Genomic DNA, 20,652 nt, shown 5'->3' with positions numbered 1-20,652 from the left:
CAAAATGAAGTCTAGATGACATCATTACAAAGACTATGACACAACATTCAAACTCCCATAGCAATTTAATCTCATTGCTGTGATAGATGTAGAAAATGTTCCCATTATATTTTATTGTAATGTTATTTAAAACCCTGGCTGACCTCTGGTGGCAGGCATGAGCTGATGGGTCGCACAAAAGGTGGCTCCTGCTTGGAGGCTTCGGTTTTGGCCCTTTCTGCCTGGTTCATGGGCACCTTGCTTGTAAAAGTGCAGATTAAGTGGAGGGAGTTGGCTTCTCCTCCAAAGTGAAATGTCGGTGGGCTATAACACCCGTCAAAAGTCGAGTAAAGCCTCGGCTCAGGAGGTGGAGGATCCGCGTGGTTCAGCAACTGAAAGAATAGCGGAGTTCGATGCATCATCATCACCTACCACACTGCCTGTGGAGCAAGAGGGAGTTTCGGCATCATCAGAAAGAGATGCACAAGGACTGGTCCAAGGCAATTGAGGGAGCAGTAGACCCTCGTTGCGGTACCTTGGAGCAGGAACTTGTGGAGAAGCGCATGGATCGTCGCACCTTACGATTCCAAGCGTTGGAAAGGGTGGTGTCGGACCACAGTGACGGGATTGCCTCATTGAAGGCGGAGGTGGCGAGGTGCTGAGGGCAAAGGTGGACATCCAGGGGAATTGGTATAAGCGGCAGAATCTACAAACTGTGTGGCTGCCGTTGGGGGCGGAGTGAACGAGTACCACAGACTACATATCAAGGATGATCGTGAAGCTGGTCAAGGAGGGGGTCTTTGATAAGCCCTGGAGGTGGATGGTGCCTACTGATCATTATGACAGAGGCAGAGAGCTGGGGAGCCGCCGCGGACGGAGTTTCAGAAGGAGGAGAGCATTCCGAGACTGTAGCTGGGAGGGGAATCAAATCCGGATTTACCAGCGCTGACCTGGCCAAATGGCAGCGGGTTTTAAACAAGGGCAAGGCGGCGCTCTTTCGGAGCAAGGTCCGTTCGGGGTGTTGTACCCGGTCAAACCCAATGACCTTCAAGGGCAACAAACATTATTTTACGATGCCAGAGGAGGGAAATGACTTCGTCAAGGAGCATGGGTTGGGCGAGGACAAATGGTGGAACCTTTCTGTTTTTGTCTCGATATGTATATACAAGTTTTGTAAGTGTTATGTTGTTTTTTTGCACATGTCGTCTTGCTTTTGTTTTGGTCAATGAGGGGATGGTTCTGAGTTTTGGGCTTATTTCCCCTGCTGGAGTGAGGGGCAGAGGGTTCTGGTAGAGGAGACCTGGGTTGGGGCTTTCCGAAGGATGGAGGTGGGGGATGCACAGTAGCTGCTAGTAAACGGAAGCAGTGTAAGGGTGAAAAGAATGGTTACGTAGTAGTTTGGGGGGGGGACCGTGGGTTTAGGCAGTTGTTGAGCAACATCAGGAGGTTACTGAATGTGACAATGACTCCATCAAGGGACAAAGCCCGGAGGTTACTATATCAATGGACACAAAGAAGGTTTTTGATCGGGTAGAATGGAGATAGCTGTTTGAGATCTTGGGCGGTTTGGGTTTGGGCTGAGGTGGCATTGTACACCACTGATTTGTTGCTATATGTTTTGGGCCCACTGGAGTGAATGGGGAAAATAACGGACCTACTGGGGAGTTTGCCGCCTTTTCTGGGCAGAAACTGAATGTGGCAAAAAGTGAGATATTCCCGATGAACGCCCAGGGAGGAGTGCGAATTTGGGTGCCTTGCCATTTAAGCTGGCCAAAGTAAGGTTTTGGTAACTGGGTAGAAGAGAGGACGGCGGGTAGGGGAGCTGGCATTCCCAAACCTGCTGTATTACTATTGGGCGACAAATGTGGAGAAGGTGAGATGCTGGTGGGGGATGGGGTGGGGGAAGGGACAGGTTCTGAGTGGGTTCAGGTGGAGGAGGCTTCCTGTGTGGGGGTGAGTTTATGGGCCCTCCTTCTGTCCTCCCTGGGTAGGTATACAACAGTCGAATCGTGGTGCTGTCCCTCAAGACATGGAACCAGCTGAGGCGACACTTTGGAGTGGGGGATGTCACTATTGGCCCTAGCTTGTGGGAATCATAGGTTCACACCAGGGATAGACGCAACGTACAGGAGCTGGCATAGGGAAGGGCTAGAGGAGTTGCAGGGAAAGTTCCAGCTGCCGAGGGGGAATGAATTCAGGTGTATGCAGGTGCGGGATTTTGTTCGGGAAGAACTCCCTTTGTTTACTCAGCTGCTAAAGTAAAGGCTATAAATTGCTAACTCAGGATGAGCTAGGGGAAGGGAGGGTTGTGGATAGCTATGGGTGGTTGTTATTAACGGAGAAGGCACCAGTGGAGGAGATAAGACGGAAATGAGAGGAGGAATTGGGGATAGAGCTTGGGGGTGAGCGGGTGGGGCTGGAGTGAACAAACAACAAAGAACAAAGAAAAGTACAGCACCATAACGGGTCCTTCGGCCCTCCAAGCCAGAGCCGACCATGCTGCCCAGCTTAACTAAAAGCTTCTACACTTCCGGGGTCCATATCCCTCTATTACCATTTATACCTGTATTTGTCAAGATGCCCCTTAAACGTCACTATCCTCCGGCACCGAGTTCCAGGCACCCACGACCCTCTGTGTAAAAAAAACTTGCCTCGTACACCTCCTCTCAACCTTGCCCCTCGCAAGGCCTTAAACCTATGCCCCCTCGTAATACATAGAACATTACAGCGCAGTACAGGCCCTTCGGCCCTTGATGTTGCGCCGACCTGTGAAACCACTCGAAAGCCCATCTACACTATTCCCTTATCGTCCATATGTCTATCCAATGACCATTTGAATACCCTTAGTGTTGGCGAGTCCACTACTGTTGCAGGCAGGGCATTCCACACCCTTAATTGACCCCTCTACCCTGGGAAAAAGTCTCTGACTATCCACTCTGTCTATGCCCCTCATACTTTTGTAGACCTCTATCAGGTCGCCCCTCAACCTCCTTCGTTCCAGTGAGAACAAACCAAGTTTATTCAACCTCTCCTCATAGCTAATGGCCTCCATACGAGGCAATATCCCGGTAAATCTCCTTTGCACCCTCTCTAAAACCTCCACATCCTTCTGGTAGTGTGGCGACCAGAATTGAACACTATACTCCAAGTGTGGCCTAACTAAGGTTCTATACAGCTGCAACATGACTTGCTAATTGTTATACTCAATGCCCCGGCCAATGAAGGCAAGCATGCCATATGCCTTCTTGACTACCTTCTCCACCTGTGTTGCCCCTTTCAATGACCTGTGGACCTGTACTCCTAGATCTCTTTGACTTTCAATACTCTTGAGGGTTCTACCATTCACTGTATATTCCCTACCTGCATTTGACCTTCCAAAATGCATTACCTCACATTTGTCTGGATTAAACTCCATCTGCCATCTCTCCGCCCAAGTCTCTAAACGATCTAAATCCTGCTGTATTCCCTGACAGCCCTCATCGCTATCCGCAATTCCACCAACCTTTGTGTCGTCTGCAAACTTAATCAGACCAGTTACATTTTCCTCCAAATCATTTATATATACTACGAACAGTAAAGGTCCCAGCACTGATCCCTGCAGAACACCACTGGTCACAGCCCTCCAATTAGAAAAGCACCCTTCCATTGCTACTCCCTGCCTTCTGTGACCTAACCAGTTCTGTATCCATCTTGCCAGCTCACCTCTGATCCAGTGTGACTTCACCTTTTGTACCAGTCTGCCATGAGGGACCTTGTCAAAGTCCTTACTGAAGTCCATATAGACAACATCTACTGCCCTACCTGCATCAATCTTTGTGACCTCCTCGAAAAACTCTATCAAGTTAGTGAGACATGACCTCCCCTTCACAAAACCATGCTGCCTCTCGCTAATACATCCATTTGCTTCCAAATGGGAGTAGATCCTGTCTCGAAGAATTCTCTCCAGTAATTTCCCTAGCACTGATGTAAGGCTCACCGGCCTGTAGTTCCCTGGATTATCCTTGCTACCCTTCTTAAACAAAGGAACAACATTGGCTATTCTCCAGTCCTCCGCGACATCACCTGATGACAGTGAGGATCCAAAGATTTCTGTCACGGCCTCAGCAATTTCCTCTCTAGCCTCCTTCAGTATTCTGGGGTAGATCCCATCAGGCCCTGGGGAATTATCTACCTTAATATTTTTCAAGATGCCCAACACTTCGTCTTTTTGGATCTCAATGTGACCCAGGCTATCTACACACCCTTCTCCAGACTCAACATCCACCAATTCCTTCTCTTTGGTGAATACTGATGCAAAGTATTTATTTAGTACCTCGCCCATTTCCTCTGGCTCCACACATAGAATCCCTTGCCTATCCTTCGGTGGGCCAACCCTTTCCCTGGCTACCCTCTTGCTTTTTATGTACGTGTAAAAAGCCTTGTGATTTTCCTTAACCCTATTTGCCAATGACTTTCCGTGACCCCTTCTAGCCCTCCTGACTCCTTGCTTAAGTTCCTTCCTACTTTCCTTATATTCCACACAGGCTTCAGCTGTTCCCAGCCTTCTAGCCCTGACAAATGCCTCCTTTTTCTTTTTGACGAGACCTGCAATATCTCTCGTTATCCAAGGTCCTGAAATTTGCCATATTTATCCTTCTTCCTCACAGGAACATGCCGGCCCTGAATTCCTTTCAACTGACACTTGAAAGCCACCCACATGTCAGATGTCGATTTACCCTCAAACATCTGATGCAAAGTAACTATTCAGTTTGTCTCCCATTTCTTTGACTTGCGAATCAGGTTCATATGTTTTGGTCGTGCCTAAAGTTAGGGGGGGTTCTGGACATCGATTTTCAAGACCCTGTCAGAGATTGTGGGGGTGAGGATGACGCCATGCCCTTTGCTGGTAATTGTCAGTGTTCAGAGCTGATCGAGAAGGGAGCCGATGCCGTGGCCTTCGCCACTCTGACAGCAAATCTTACTGGGTTAGAGGTCGGCTGCGCCGCTGAAGGAATCGCCGTGATTGGGGGATATGGCGGATTTTCTATGACTGGAGATTAAGTTTGCTCTCAGAGGGTCAGAAGAGGGGTTCTTGTAAGATGGAGGCTCTTTCTGTCTCTATTTGAAGATCTGTTTGTCACCAGCAGGTGGAGGTGGGCCTATTGAGTTATTTAGGGGAGAAAAAGGGGAAAATGACAAACTGTTTGAAACTAGGTGATATTTGTTTGTTGATTGTTTGTATTATTGACTGCGTTTGGAATAAAAATATATATTTTTTAAAACACTGGGTTCAAATACATACAGGCAGCATGTCCGCTAAAGCTGTGATTAAGGAGGCATAAAGGCGAGGTAATCATTGATTTCAACCATTTACTTGATTATAAATAGATGGCTAATGGAATATTGTTTGAGGTTCTCTGGGGTGTAGATAATTTATGAGGGATTGTGTTTAGCCCGAGCTCAGAAGGTCATGGGACATCCTAGTGGGAGGAGACTAGAGAATTCTTTTTGCTTGGGGTACAGATGATGTAATTAACGGGAAGAGCCAGGTTTGTCTGTAGTTTGCAGTTTGCCACATCATTTTATCCTGACAAGATAGAAGGATTTTCCAGTTGTTCCTGAAAGGGTCTCTCTCCAAAGGTCTGCACAGAAACCCTGATTGTTAGTGTTTCTTAATAAATGGCATTCAAACTATATTGGGTTGCTTAATTGGAATATATAGTGGCAGGTGTAGATCAGGAATTAACATTTTGTTTCCTTTTATTGAAGAACAGTTTTTTAAAATATATTTTTATTCTCCTTTTTCACATTTCCTCCCAAATTTACACCCAACAATAAACAATAATCAGTAACAAATGCAATATCAATAACAACAATCCCACCCTCCCACCAAACCCCCAAACATTAGCCCGCATGTTAACATAAACAAATAACAAAAAGGAATCAGGAATCACCCATAGTCACCATTAACACATAGTCCCCCTCCCCGCAACTCTCCTAACCCTAATGTTTGATGCGATCCAATTCTCGAAAGTGCATAATGAATAATGCCCATGAATTGTAGAACACCTCCATCCTTCCCCTCACTTCAAATTTGACCTTCTCAAGAGTCAAGAATTCCAGCAGGTCCCCACCGCCACGCCAGGGCACAGAGGGGTTGATCTCCATCCCACCAGGGACCGCCTTCGGGCGATCAACGAGGCGAAGGCTACAACATCTGCCTCCGCACCCGTTTCCAACCCTGGTTGGTCCGACACCCCGAATATGGCCTTCCAAGGGCCCGGGTCCAGTTTCACGTGCACCACTTTAGAGACTACCCTAAAAACCTCCTAAAAAACAGTAATCCTCCAGCTTTGGACAGGACCAAAACATATCTACGTGGTTTGCGCCCACCCCCCCGCAACGTTCACACACATCGTCTACCCCCTCAAAGAATCGGCTCATCCTCGCCCTCGTGAGGTGTGCTCTATATACCACCTTCAGCTGTATCAGCCCTAACCTCGCATACGAGGTGGAGGCGTTCACCCTACGGAGCACCTCACACCAGAACCCCTCCTGCATACCCTTTTCCAACTCTTCCTCCCACTTTGCCTTGATCCCTTCCAACGGTGCCTTCTCCTCTTCCAAAATAGCCCCTCACTTCAAATTTGACCTTCTCAAGAATCAAGAATTCCAACAGGTCCCCCGCCACAACAGGGCACAGGGTGGAGAGGTTGATCTCCATCCCAACAGAATCCGCTGGCACTGCTCCCTTCTCCAGTCATCCTGTCGTCAGCACCTCCTCCAGCAATGTGGAGGCCAGCTCCTCCGGGAAGTTCTGTATCTCCTTTCTGGCAAAGTCTCGAACCTGCATGTATCTAAATATTTCCCTCTGCTCCAGCCCATACTTTGCTTCCAGCTCCTTCAATCCTACAAACCGACACGCAAGAAATAAATCTTTTAGTGTCGTAATCCTTTCTCCTCCCATCTCCGAAAATTTCCATCCCAGTTCCCTGGCTCAAATATATGGTTCCCCCGAATCGACATTTCCCTTGACCCTGCCCCCAACCCTAAGTGCTGTCGAAACTGCCTCCAAATTCTCAATGAAGCTATTGCTACCGGACTCAGAGTATTTTCCCAGGGCCGTCGGGTGCGGCGCTGTCGCTAGCGTCTTCAATCCCGACCCCCTACACAAACTCTCTTCCATTCTGACCCACTGGGAATCAACCCCTCTGACCCAGCTCCATACCTTCTCCACATTCGCCGCCCAGTTATAATACATCAGGTTCGGAAGACCCAAACCCCCTGCCTGCCTTCCTCTCTGTAGTAGCACCTTTCTAATTCTGGCCACTTTCCCTCCGCACATGAACGAGGCAATCATACCTTCAATCTCTCTTAAAACAAATTTTTTAAATGCCTTTGGCAGGAAAATCGGCAAGCATTGGAAAATAAACAGAAACCGCAGAAACACATTCATTTTAACGGCCTGTACCCGACCCGTCAGTGATAGAGAGAAACCATCCCACCTGCTAGATCAGCTTTCACCCTCCCCACCAAATGTTGTACCAAAGGAGGAAGAACTGTTTTTACTGTTAATTGGAAAGCTATTACTGTGTCTTGGTCAGTATCATCACTCCGATGGTTTATTAGTTTACCCTCACAGTCTTACAAATTCCAAATTGTTGGGATTCTCGCACAAGAGTCCGAATATTACACTGATAGATTTAGATTGCACTTCAAAGGTTGTGTTATTCATGAGATGTACAAATTCCCGATCTCACTTGGCTGGGGTAAGTGGTGAATATAAGAATTAAGGAGAAGGAACAGGAGTAGGCCATTCGGCCCCTCAAGCTTGCTCTGCAATTCAATAAGATCGTTGTTGATTGGATTTTGGTTTCAACTGTACTTTTGTGTCTGTCCCCCATAACGCCTGATGCGGCTGATCAAAAATGAATATAGAATATTGCACAACTCTGGAATCTGACCATTTACATTTCACAATAGATTTAAAGCAGAGAGTGCTCTTAATGGAACTGTGCATATGCAATTACTGAAATGTCTTGTTTGAGCCAAATTTCTCATTGCACCAGTCCTCTTATGGATGCTGAGAGTGGAATGATCTGCACAGATCATGTTTATCTCTAACGGCTATACAAATGTATTGCTCACATATATGGGTAGTTTTAAGTATCCGGAGAACTCCAGGCCATTTAGACGCACTGTGCATTTAGGAGAAATAATGCAACGTAATTGGAGCATTAATGATCATTACAGTAGTGTACAGACTGTTTCGGGTGGCGAAAGCTGTGATCTGGTGCAGCAGGGAATCAAAGAGGCGAGGCACAACACAGAATTACTGCAGAGACATTTGTGAAACTCGAAGAATGTTATACTGGGTTTAGATATTTTCATAAGCACTGGGGAAGATCCAAGAAAGGAACTTAAATAAACCTGCACACGACCATAAATCTAGGAATTCAAGAGCAAAACAGGAAATCCGGATGACATAATCACAAGATATCTATGACAGCAGCCAAAATTCCACATCAATATAATCACATTACACCAAGTACAATCTAAATCTGTTTTATTTATGAGGTACATCATATACCAAGTTATAAACCAGATCAATCAGGATACAACACAGCTTGCATTATTTCATTCACTGATTGCCAACTTACAGAATACTCAGGACCATAACCATCTCCCAGTTGGCTCACACCAAGGTTAAAGTTACTGTCTTTTGTTAAGTTGCAGCAACAAGAAAAAAGAGGGTTTGTTGAAGGACTGTTGGGTGATGTTGGGGAAGTGCATGTGGTGATTCCCCCGACGATTTGTTTTTACAAGTTCCTTCTCAATGTGCCGGTGTATTGTCATTTTGCCACCACGGAAACTAATTTAAGCATTTAAGCAACAATTTTTTTTGAAAATATGCTGAAGAATTTAAAACACAGGCTGGAAAATATTGAATGATAAAGGTACGCCTGCGGAGACGGCTATAATTCAGATGGCAACGCTTCCCCCAAGCTTCTAACAGCCAAAACTCGGAGTAAAATTCTGGTCACTGAACTCAACAAATCCTGACAAAGTTGGCTCTAGTGCTGAAACAATTCATTGGAAGAGTCGCTGGGTTCTTATTCGGTCTTCCCTCAACACGATTCGTTTCGCTGTCGATTCTCACACCAGCACCCTTACCGACATCGAGATGGCCCTTTCGGACCACAGCAGCAGTACCTGTACATTGGAGTCCAGGCTGACTGCAGCGATCAACGAGCCATTATAGTCCGGTTCCATTATGGAGCTTGTTTTTCAGTGGTGAAAAGGACAGCGCGGTGGTAGTTACTAAGGTCACCCAGTCAGGATCTACCAGCCACGAGTGCAGACCTGGCAAGGAGGCATGCAGCATTTAACAACATCAAATCCACCCTGTACAAGAATGGAAGTGGTTTGGGTTTATTCACCCTGCCCATCTCCACATCACATTTAACGACGGAGATCACTTCTTTGACGCACGAAACAAGGCAGATTCTTTCCTTCATACTTAATTCTTGACGGGCTTACTGAGTCTGTGGTATTGTTTTGGGATCATGTGCTTGAACGTCGACATTGCCATTTAATATGCTCAAAAGTAAGTGCATGTTCAATTGTTTAGTGCACTCGAGCTCTGCCTATGCTGTTAGAACAGGAAACTTTCCAAAGGCGTATTATATAATAAATAATCTTTATTGCCACAAGTCGGCTTACATTAACACGCCAATGAAGTTACTGTGAAAAGCCCCTAGACGCCACAGCAGAACAAAACCAGCAGCACGGATTCAATTCCCGTACCAGTTGAGAATTCTGAATTCTCCCTCTGTGTACCCGATAATAGTTCATGTCAGGGGTACGACCTGTTAACAAGGTTAGTTAGTCAACAGATGCTAGAAAGAGGGAATACCTGCTTGTCTTGTTTCTCATGACGAGCTTAGGATTTGATTGATGGTTTTATTTAAAGGTTTTTTAATCACAGTCTTTTAGTATTTTGTTCTAGCGGTTTAGGACTGATGTTTATCCTGGGAATGGAGAAGATTAGGAGGGATTTGCTACGTTGACAGTAGCCAAAGACCTTTTTGTATTTTGGCCATTTTCATTATGAAATGAGACCTCTTGGTCTTGCTTTATTTTTCATTCATTGGAGAAACACACCTCCGTTTTTAAGATCACACCAGATTACATAAAGCATGGGTTAGTCAGGGTTTCATTCCAACTTTAACGGCAAAGTTAGGCGGAACAGCAATTTTGATTAACAAAAGAATACAGTTCTCCCCCTTAAACGTAATGCCAGACCCTGGAGGACGTTATCCAATACTTAGTGGCACACTTTTTCAAACGTTTTGGTGAGCGTTTATGTCCTAACTGAGACAATACAATATTTATCACATCGCTTATGTCCTCCTTCCCCAATCTGGACACCAACCATCTTATTTTTGGAGGGTTTCTAAACTGTTTTACAGATCCAAAGCTGGATCGCTCTCCAGATCAAAGACTTGCATCCTTTCTGGCATTTCCTAAGCACTCTCCATCTTTATGACTCAAATGAATTGTACATAAGAACTAAGAGTAGGCCATCTGGCCCCTCGAGCCTGCTTCGCCATTCAATACGATCATGGCTGATCTCTGTGGACTCAGCTCCACTTATCCGCCCGCTCACCATAACCTTTTATTCCTTTACTGTTCAAAAATCTATCTATCTGTGCCTTAAAAACATTTAATGAAGGAGCCTCAACTGCTCCACTGGGCAGGGAATTCCACAGATTCACAACCCTTTGGGTGAAGAAATTCCTCCTCAACTCAGTCCAAAATCTTCTCCCCCTTATTTTTGAGGCTATGCCCCCTAGTTCTGCTTTCACCCGCCAGTGTAAACAACCTCCCTGCTTCAATCTTATCTATTCCCGTCATAATTTTATATGTTTCTATAAAATCCCTCTTCATTCTTCTAAATTCCAATGAGTATAGTCACAGTCTACTCAGTCTCTCCTCATAAGCCAATCCTCTCAACTCCAGAATCAACCTAGTGACTCTCCTCTGCACACCCTCCAGTGCCAGTACATCCTTTCTCAAGGAGACCAAAACCGGACACAGTACTCCAGGTGTACTCGCCAGCACCTTATACAGTACCATAGCTGCAAAATAATGTCCCTGTTTTTAAACACCATCCCTCTAGCAAGGAGGACAAAAGTATTTTGCCTTCTTAATTACCCGCTGCACCTGCAAACCAACATTTTGCGATTCATGTACATGGACACCCAGGTCCCTCTGCACAGCAGCATGCTGCATTTTTTGACCATTTAAATAATAGTCCATTTTGCTGTTATTTAAAAAAAAAATTTTTTTAAAGAGTACCCAATTCTTTTTTCTTCCAATTAAGGAGCAATTTAGCGTGGCCAATTCACCTACCCTGCACATCTTTGGGTTGTGGGGGTGAGACCCACACAGACACGGGGAGAATGTGCAAACTCCGCACGGACAGTGACCCGGGGCCGGGATCGAACCCAGGTCCTCGGCGTCAAGAGGCTGCAGTGCTAACCACTGCACCACCATGCCACCCTTTATTGTAAGTTGTTTAACTGTTCTCTTTTGAAAAAAATCTATAAAAATAATTTCTTTATAAAATATGCAGCAACAGTTTACCCTAAATTGATCACATCTGATCCTGAAACTCTGCCTTCCTCTATTTTACTAGGGTCTAGGTTGGCTTTGCGAGCATCAAATTGGGACAGGTTAATGTAAAAGGGAGAATGCAACAAAATGCAAGGGCAGTTTAAGGGGCGTCATGACAAATACATGAATAGGATGGGAATAGTGGGATACGGACCCCGGAAGTGTAGAAGATTTTAGTTTAGACGGGCAGCATGGTCGGCACAGGCTTGGAGGGCCGAAGGGCCTGTTCCTATGCTGTTCTTTTCTTTGTTCAATTGTAGAATGGACATGCAATTGGTAAATGACCTTATATATAAATATGAAATGCAAAGTGGTGTACATTGGATCAAGGAATACAGGATGTTGGACAAAGAAAGTCCAGATGGGAGTACAGAACAACGGGCAGATACAGAAATCACTCAAAATAATGGTAATAACCGCATTGAAAAAGTAAACCAAGTACTGGGCTCATTACGATGCCTTCCAATTCTGTAAAGTAGAAGTCACATTAAACGTTATCACACTTAGGTTGGATCAAACTTGAAATGAAAATGAAATGAAAATCGCTTATTGTCACAAGTAGGCTTCAAATGAAGTTACTGTGAAAAGCCCCTAGTCGCCACATTACGGCACCTGTTCGGGGAGGCTGGTACGGGAACTTACGGGCTGGTACTTTGAGAACTTACACAATTCTCATCTCCATGTTATCAAGAGGATATTGAGGAAAATTTAACATCTCTCTGCAAGAAAGGAGGGAAACAGAGAGCAGGAAATGAGAGGACAGTTAGTCCAACATCTGTCATTGGGAATATGGCAGTTATTGAGGTTACAGCAAAATCAAAATGACATCTGGCAGATTCCACATAGTTTTGTGAAAGGAAAGTCATGTTTGACAAATTTATTCAGAGTTCTTTGAGGATTTAAGAAGCAGGGTGGATAAAGGAGATTTCCAAAAGACATTTGATAAAGTGCACATAAAAAGGTTACAAAACAAGCTTCAGAGCTCATGGTGCTGTGAGTGACATATTAGCATGGACAGAGGATTGACCATCTAACAAGAAACAGAGTTGGGATAAATTGGTTATTTTCAGGTTGGCAAACTGTGACAAATGGAGTACCACAGGGATCAGTGCTGGGGCTTCAATCTTTTATAGCCTACATGAATGGCTTGGTAAAGGAACCAAATGTATTGCAGCCATTTTCTGGGAATCAAAGATAGGGAGAAAAGCAAGTTTGTGAGGAGAACACACAGAGTGCCCAGACAGATATAGATGGTGTCTTAATCTCTGCAGAGACTGATCACTTTTAAATAGAATTGAATTTCTCAGTGGCCCATGAAAATAATTGACGGACAATATTCTATGTTTTAAGGCTTTTACTGCAACAAAGTGAAATGGATCAGATTAAAGGAAATAAACTTTTGCATCAACAAATACATAGGAACAAGAGTCGGCCATTTGGCTCCTCAAGCTGCCCCACCATTCAATAAATCATGGCTGATTTGGTTGTGGTCTCAGCTCCACCTGCCTGTCTCCACCCCCCCCACAAAACCCTCAATTACCTTGCTTATCAAACATCTGCGTCAAATAGGTTCAGAGACCCAACCTCCACTACTTTATGGTGACCTTTGGGAAGAGAAGCTTTTCCTCATCTCGGTCTGAAAAGGGGAAACCTCTTACTTTTGAACTAAGTCTACCAATTTTAGTCTCTCCTACTGTATGTTCTATGGAAGAGGATACATCGTCTGGGTACCCCACCCTCTCAAATCCCCTCAGAATCAAGTATGTTTCAGTAAGATCACGTCTCATCCTTCCAAGCTCCAATGGGTATCAGCCAACCCTGCTCAATCTTTCTTCAGGACACAACCTGAGGGCGTGGGGGGGGGGGGCAGGGTGCCCTCCAACCAGGCTGATCACCTGGAATGTTAGAGGGTTAAACAAGCCGGTCAAGAGTGCACGTGTGTTCGCGCACTTAGGGGCTTTGAAGGCGGATGTAATGTTGCTGCAGGAGACACATTTGAGAGTGGCGGACCAGATTAGATTACGGAAGGGCTGGGTTAGCCAGGTCTTCCATTCGGGGCTTGACGCTAGGACCAGAGGGGTCGCGATCATGATTAACAAACGGGTTCAATTTGAGGCGGACAGCACAGTTGCGGATGGGGGTGGTAGATTTCTCATGGTCAGGGGTAAGCTTGAGGGGGTGAGGGCGGTCCTAGTGAATGTTTACGCTCCAAACTGGAATGATGCAGATTTCATCAAAAGGCTGCTGGGGAAAATTCCCAACTTGGATTCGCACAAGCTGATTATGGGTGGGGACTTTAATACAGTCCTTGATCCCGACCTGGATCGGTCGTGCTCCAGAACAGGCAGGATCCCGGCAATGGCAACGGAACTGACGGTTTATGGAACAAATAGGGGGGTAGACCCCTGGAGAGTCAGTCGGCCGACGGGGAAGGATTTCTCGTTCTATTCACATATTCACAAGGTTGATTCTCGAATTAACTTCTTTATTATGAGCAGGGACCTTTTGGAGGGGGTGAAGGACACAGAATACTCGGCGATCACTATTTTGGACCATGCTCCACATTGGGTCGACCTGCAGGTCTGCAAAGAAAGTTACCAGCGCCCACAATAGAGGTGGGATTGTTGGCAGATGAGGGGGGGGTGAGAGTGGGGAAATGCATGCAGAACTACCTGCAGGTCAACGATACAGGAGAAGTCTCAGCAGCTCTGGGAAGCACTGAAGGCGGCGGTGAGAGGGGAACTGATCTCAATTCGAGCCCATAGGGACAGAACGGACAGGGCGGAGATGGACTGACTGGTTCAGGAGATGATACGGACGGACAGGGAATATGCGGAGTCCCCGAGGGCAGAGCTACTTAGGGAACGACGGAGACTGCGGCGGAGCTGGGGGCGCTATCCACAGGGAAGGCCGTAAAGCAGCTCAGAAAGGCAAGGGGCATGGTGTATGAGCATGGGGAGAACGCCAGCAGAATGCTTGCACAGCAACTTAGGAAGAGGGAGGTGGCCAGGGAAATAGGAACGGTAGCGGACGGGGCAGGGAACCGGGCTGGAGACCCGGCAGGACTGAACAAGACATTCAGGGACTTTTACAGAAAGCTGTATACCTCGAACCCCCCACGGGGCCGGACGGGATGAGGCGCTTCTTAGATGGGCTGACCTTCCCAAAGGTGAGCAGGGGGATGGTAGAGAGGCTGGGGATCCCGATTAGAGCTGAAGAAGTAATGGGGGGCCTGAAGGCCATGCAGTCGGGTAACGCCACGGGGCCGGACGGGTATCCAGTGGAGTTCTACAAAAAGTTCTTGGGGATAGTGGGGCCGGTGCTGGTTAGGCTGTTTAATGAGGCGAGGGCCAATGGGGTGGTACCCCCGACGATGTCGCAAGCCACTATCTCGCTGATATTAAAACGGGATAAAGATCCGGAAGCCTGTGGGTCCTATGGGCCAATTACCCTGATTAATGTTGACGCTAAACTACTGGCCAAGATCCTGGCGTCCGGAATCGAAGACTGTGTACCCGACGTGATTGTGGAGGACCAAACGGGGTTTGTAAAGGGCAGGCAGCTGGTAGCCAACCTAAGAAGGCGACTCAATGACTATGATGCCCCCGGAGGGCAGAGAGATGGAGGTAGTGGTGGCAATGGATGCCGAAAAGGCTTTTGACCGGATGGAGTGGGACTATTTATGGGAGGTGCTGGGACGGTTTGGGTTCGGGAAGGCTTTGTGGACTGGGATAGACTGCTATATCAGGCCCCGGAGGCCAGTGTAAGGACGAACAGGACGACATCCGAGTATTTTAGACTATACCGTGGGACAAGACAGGGATGCCCCCTCCCTCCATTGCTGTTCGCGTTGGCCATAGAACCGCTGGCAATTGCTCTGAGAGCGGCAAGGGGATGGAAGAGAATGGTCGGGGGGGGGGGTGTAGAACACAAGGTCTCGCTCTACGCGGATGACCTGCTTTTGTACGTGTTGGATCCAGTGGCAGGGATGGACAGGATTATGAAAATCCTAGGGGAATTTGGCCGGTTTTCGGGATACAAGTTGAACATGGCAAAGAGCGAGATGTTTGTGCAGGCGAGGGGTCAGGAAAATAGGCTGAGGGAGCTGCCGTTTAGGCTGGTGGGTGAAAGATTTAGGTATTTAGGGATACAAGTGGCACGGGACTGGGGCAGGATGCATAAGTTGAACTTGTCCAGACTGGTTGAGCAAATGAGGAGCGAGTTCCGGAGATGGGATGCGCTCCCGCTGTCACTAGCGGGGAGGGTACAGACGGTGAAGATGACGATCCTCCCGAGATTCCTGTTTAGTTTTCAGTGTCTCCCTATTTTCATTCCGCGATCCTTCTTTAAAAGGGTTAATAAAATCATTCTGGGATTTGTTTGGACGGGGAAGTCCGCGCGGGTAAAGACGGGGATGCTGGAACGGAACCGTAGTGAGGGGGGCCTGGCGTTGCCGAACCTCAGCAACTACTACTGGGCGGCTAACATAGCCATGATAAGGAAATGGATAGTGGGTACGGGGTCGTTTGGGAGCGGGTGGAGGCTGCTTTGTGCAGGGGCACCAGCTTGGCAGCCCTGGTCTCGGCTCCTCTGCCGCTCCCACCGGCCAGGTACTCCACCAGCCCTATAGTGGTGGCGGCTCTGCGGGTTTGGGGTCAATGGAGGAAGCACGCGGGGGAAGTGGGAGCGTCGGTGTGGGCCCCAATATGCGACAACCACCGATTTGCCCCGGGGAAAATGGACGGCGGGTTTCGAGCATGGCGGAGGGCGGGGGTGGGGAGGATGGCCGACTTATTCCTGGAAGGGAGCTTCGCGAGCATGAGGGCGCTGGAGGAGAAATGACTTTCGGTACTTGCAGGTGCGGTATTTCGTACGTAGACGATACCCGTCCTTTCCACGCCTTCCACCAAGGGGGATCCAGGACAGGGTAGTTTCCGGGGGAGAGGTAGGAGAGGGGAGAGGGGAGAGTCTCAGAAATTTATAAGGAGCTTATGGGAGCGGAGGGCACAGGGACCGAGGAACTGAAACTCAAGTGGGAGGAGGTGCTTGGTGGAGAGTTAGAGGGAGGCATATGGGCAGACGCTTTAAGGAGGGTAAATGCAACCGCAGCATGTGCCAGGCTCGGCCTGATTCAGTTCAAGGTCGTTCACCGGGCTCACATGACGGTGGCCCGGATGAGTAAATTCTTTGGGCTGGAGGACAAGTGTGCTAGATGTGCCGGAGGACCAGCGAACCATGTCCACATGTTCTGGGCGTGTCCTAAACTCAGGGGGTACTGGCAGGAATTTGCAGACGTCATGTCCCGGGTACTGTAAACAAGGGTGGCGATGAGTCCAGAGGTGGCAATTTTTGGGGTGTGGGAGTACTCGGGAGTCCAGGAGGGGATAGAGGCTGACGTTTTGGCCTATGCTTCCCTGGTAGCCCGGCGACTAAAACTGTTGGCCTGGAGGGACTCAAAGCCCCCAAAGACCGAGGTATGGCTGTCGGACGTGGCAAGCTTTCTCGGCTTGGAAAAAACTGAAGTTCGCCTTACGAGAATCACAATCGGGATTCTCCCGGAGGTGGCAACCATTCATCGACTTCTTCGTGGAGAATTAATCGCCAGCGCGCGGGGGGGTTAGAATAGTGTACAGTAGGGGGGAAGAATAGGCGGGTCTATTGCGAGAGAGGAGCTGTTACTTGCACTATGTTTTTGTAATTGATATTTGCACACTAATGTATATTGTTACTGTTTACAATGCCAAAAATACCTCAATAAAACTGTTTGTTTAAAAAAAAAAGATATATAGTTGGGCGGAGAAATGGCAGATGGAGTTTAATCCGGACAAGTGTGAGGTAATACACTTTGGAAGGTCCAATGCATGTAGGAATTACACAATAAATGGTAGAACTCTTGCAAATGCTGACAGGCAGAGGGATCTGGGCGTGTATGTCCACCGATCACTGAAAGTGGCAGCGCATGTGGATAAGGTGGTCAAGAAGGCATACGGCATGCTGGCCTTGATCGGTCGGGGCATTGAATATAAAAATTGGCAAGTCATGTTGCAGCTGTACAGGACCTTAGTTAGGCCTCATTTAGAATATTATGTGCAATTCTGATTGCCACACTACCAGAAGAATGTGGATGCTTTGGAGGGTAAGAAGCGGTTTACTAGGATGTTTCCTGGTAAGGAGGGCATTAGCTATGAGGAGAGGTTAGATAAACTCAGTCTGTTTACACTGGAACAACAGAGGTTGAGAGGCGACCTGATAGAGGTCTACAGAATTATGAGTGGCATGGACAGAGTGGATAGTCAGATGCTCCTTCCTGGGGTAGGAGAGTCCAGTACTGGGGGACATGGGTTTAAAGTGCGCGGGGAAAAGTTTAGAACAGATGTGCGAGGCAAGTTTCTTTATACAGAGGGTGCTAAATATATGGAATGTGCTGCCTGGGGAGGGGGTGGGAACAGGTATGAAAGCGGCATTTAAGGGACATCTAGACAAATATATGAATAGGGCGGGAATGGAAGGAGACGGGCTCAGTAAATGCAGACGGTTTTAATTTAGGCAGGTACCATGGTTGGCGCAGGCTTGGAGGGCCAAAGGGCCTGTCCCTGTGCTGTATTGTTCTTTGTTCTTTCCCATTCAATATACATGCCTATATCCCTTTGCACATTCTCATCCAGCTCTTGGCAACTTACTTGGTGTCATCACCACAATCAAGATATATCTGACAACCTCTTTCACCATGCCCCTCACTCTGGGCAGAAGTGTAGAATTACAGGAACAAGTCCAAACCAACTCCCCAACAGTATCACCATGCTAGGCTGAAACTTCCACTGTCCTTCAAAGTTGTCCGTTCAGCCCAAGTTGCCAGAATCAATTTCATCAACAGGGCCTTCGACCACTCTTTATTCCTTAAATCTCTGGAATTCCCATCGGTTCTGTTTCTTTCCTTTCAAACAGAAAGCGTACCCTCGCCAGCACCATCGCCCTCGCCAGCACCATCGCCCTCGCCAGCACCATCGCCCTCGCCAGCACCATCGCCCTCCCCAGCACCATCGCCATCGCCAGCACCATCGCCCTCGCCAGCACCATCGCCCTCGCCAGCACCATCGCCCTCGCCAGCACCATCGCCATCGCCCTCCCCAGCACCATCGCCCTCGCCAGCACCATCGCCATCGCCCTCGCCAGCACCATCGCCCTCGCCAGCACCATCGCCATCGCCCTCCCCAGCACCATCGCCCTCGCCAGCGCCATCGCCATCGCCCTCCCCAGCGCCATCGCCATCGCCCTCCCCAGCGCCATCGCCATCGCCCTCCCCAGCGCCATCGCCCTCGCCAGCACCATCGCCATCGCTCTCGCCAGCGCCATCGCCATCGCCAGCACCATCGCCCTCGCCAGCACCATCGCCATCGCCAGCACCATCGACAGCACCATCGCCCTCGCCAGCACCATCGCCCTCGCCAGCGCCATCGCCCTCGCCCTCGCCATCGCCCTCGCCAGCGCCATCGCCCTCGTCAGCGCCATCGCCCTCGTCAGCGCCATCGCCCTCGTCAGCGCCATCGCCCTCGTCAGCGCCATCGCCCTCGCCAGCGCCATCGCCAGCGCCCTCGCCAGCGCCATCGCCCTCGCCAGCACCATCGCCCTCCCCATCGCCCTCGCCAGCACCATCGCCCTCGCCAGCGCCATCGCCCTCGCCAGCGCCATCGCCAGCGCCCTCCCCAGCGCCATCGCCCTCCCCAGCGCCATCGCCCTCCCCAGCGCCATCGCCCTCCCCAGCGCCACCGCCCTCCCCAGCGTCACCGCCCTCCCCAGCGTCACCGCCCTCCCCAGCGTCACCGCCCTCCCCATCGCCCTCGCCAGCACCATCGCCCTCGCCAGCACCATCGCCCTCGCCAGCACCATCGCCCTCGCCAGCACCATCGCCCTCGCCAGCACCATCGCCCTCGCCAGCACCATCGCCCTCGCCAGCACCATCGCCCTCGCCAGCACCATCGCCCTCGCCAGCACCATCGCCCTCGCCAGCACCATCGCCCTCGCCAGCACCATCGCCCTCGCCAGCACCATCGCCCTCGCCAGCACCATCGCCCTCGCCAGCACCATCGCCCTCGCCAGCACCATCGCCCTCGCCAGCACCATCGCCAGCACCATCGCCCTCGCCAGCACCATCGCCATCGCCAGCACCATCGACAGCACCATCGCCCTCGCCAGCACCATCGCCCTCGCCAGCGCCATCGCCCTCGCCCTCGCCATCGCCCTCGCCAGCGCCATCGCCCTCGTCAGCGCCATCGCCCTCGTCAGCGCCATCGCCCTCGTCAGCGCCATCGCCCTCGTCAGCGCCATCGCCCTCGTCAGCGCCATCGCCCTCGCCAGCGCCATCGCCCTCGCCAGCGCCCTCGCCAGCGCCATCGCCCTCGCCAGCACCATCGCCCTCCCCATCGCCCTCGCCAGCGCCATCGCCCTCGCCAGCGCCATCGCCCTCGCCAGCGCCATCGCCATCGCCAGCGCCCTCCCCAGCGCCATCGCCCTCCCCAGCGCCATCGCCCTCCCCAGCGCCATCGCCCTCCCCAGCGTCACCGCCCTCCCCAGCGTCACCGCCCTCCCCAGCGTCACCGCCCTCCCCAGCGTCACCGCCCTCCCCATCGCCCTCGCCAGCACCATCGCCCTCCCCAGCACCATCGCCCTCGCCAGCACCATCGCCCTCGCCAGCACCATCGCCCTCGCCAGCACCATCGCCCTCGCCAGCGCCATCGCCCTCGCCAGCGCCATCGCCCTCGCCAGCACCATCGCCCTCCCCAGCACCATCGCCCTCCCCAGCACCATCGCCCTCCCCAGCACCATCGCCCTCCCCAGCACCATCGCCCTCCCCAGCACCATCGCCCTCCCCAGCACCATCGCCCTCGCCAGCACCATCGCCCTCGCCAGCACCATCGCCCTCGCCAGCACCATCGCCCTCGCCAGCACCATCGCCCTCGCCAGCACCATCGCCCTCGCCAGCACCATCGCCCTCCCCAGCACCATCGCCCTCCCCAG

General features: G+C 49.9%; 1 protein-coding gene across 1 annotated transcript in view; it reads right to left on the bottom strand.

Annotated features, from left to right (window-relative positions):
- LOC140411186 (inactive tyrosine-protein kinase 7-like) overlaps positions 1-20,652 on the bottom strand; it is a 473,753-nt gene that overhangs the window by 240,725 nt on the left and 212,376 nt on the right. The window lies entirely within an intron of this gene.

This window comes from Scyliorhinus torazame, chromosome 4, assembly GCF_047496885.1.
Source record: "Scyliorhinus torazame isolate Kashiwa2021f chromosome 4, sScyTor2.1, whole genome shotgun sequence".
NCBI lineage: Eukaryota > Metazoa > Chordata > Chondrichthyes > Carcharhiniformes > Scyliorhinidae > Scyliorhinus > Scyliorhinus torazame.
This window is presented reverse-complemented; position numbering and strand designations above follow the sequence as displayed.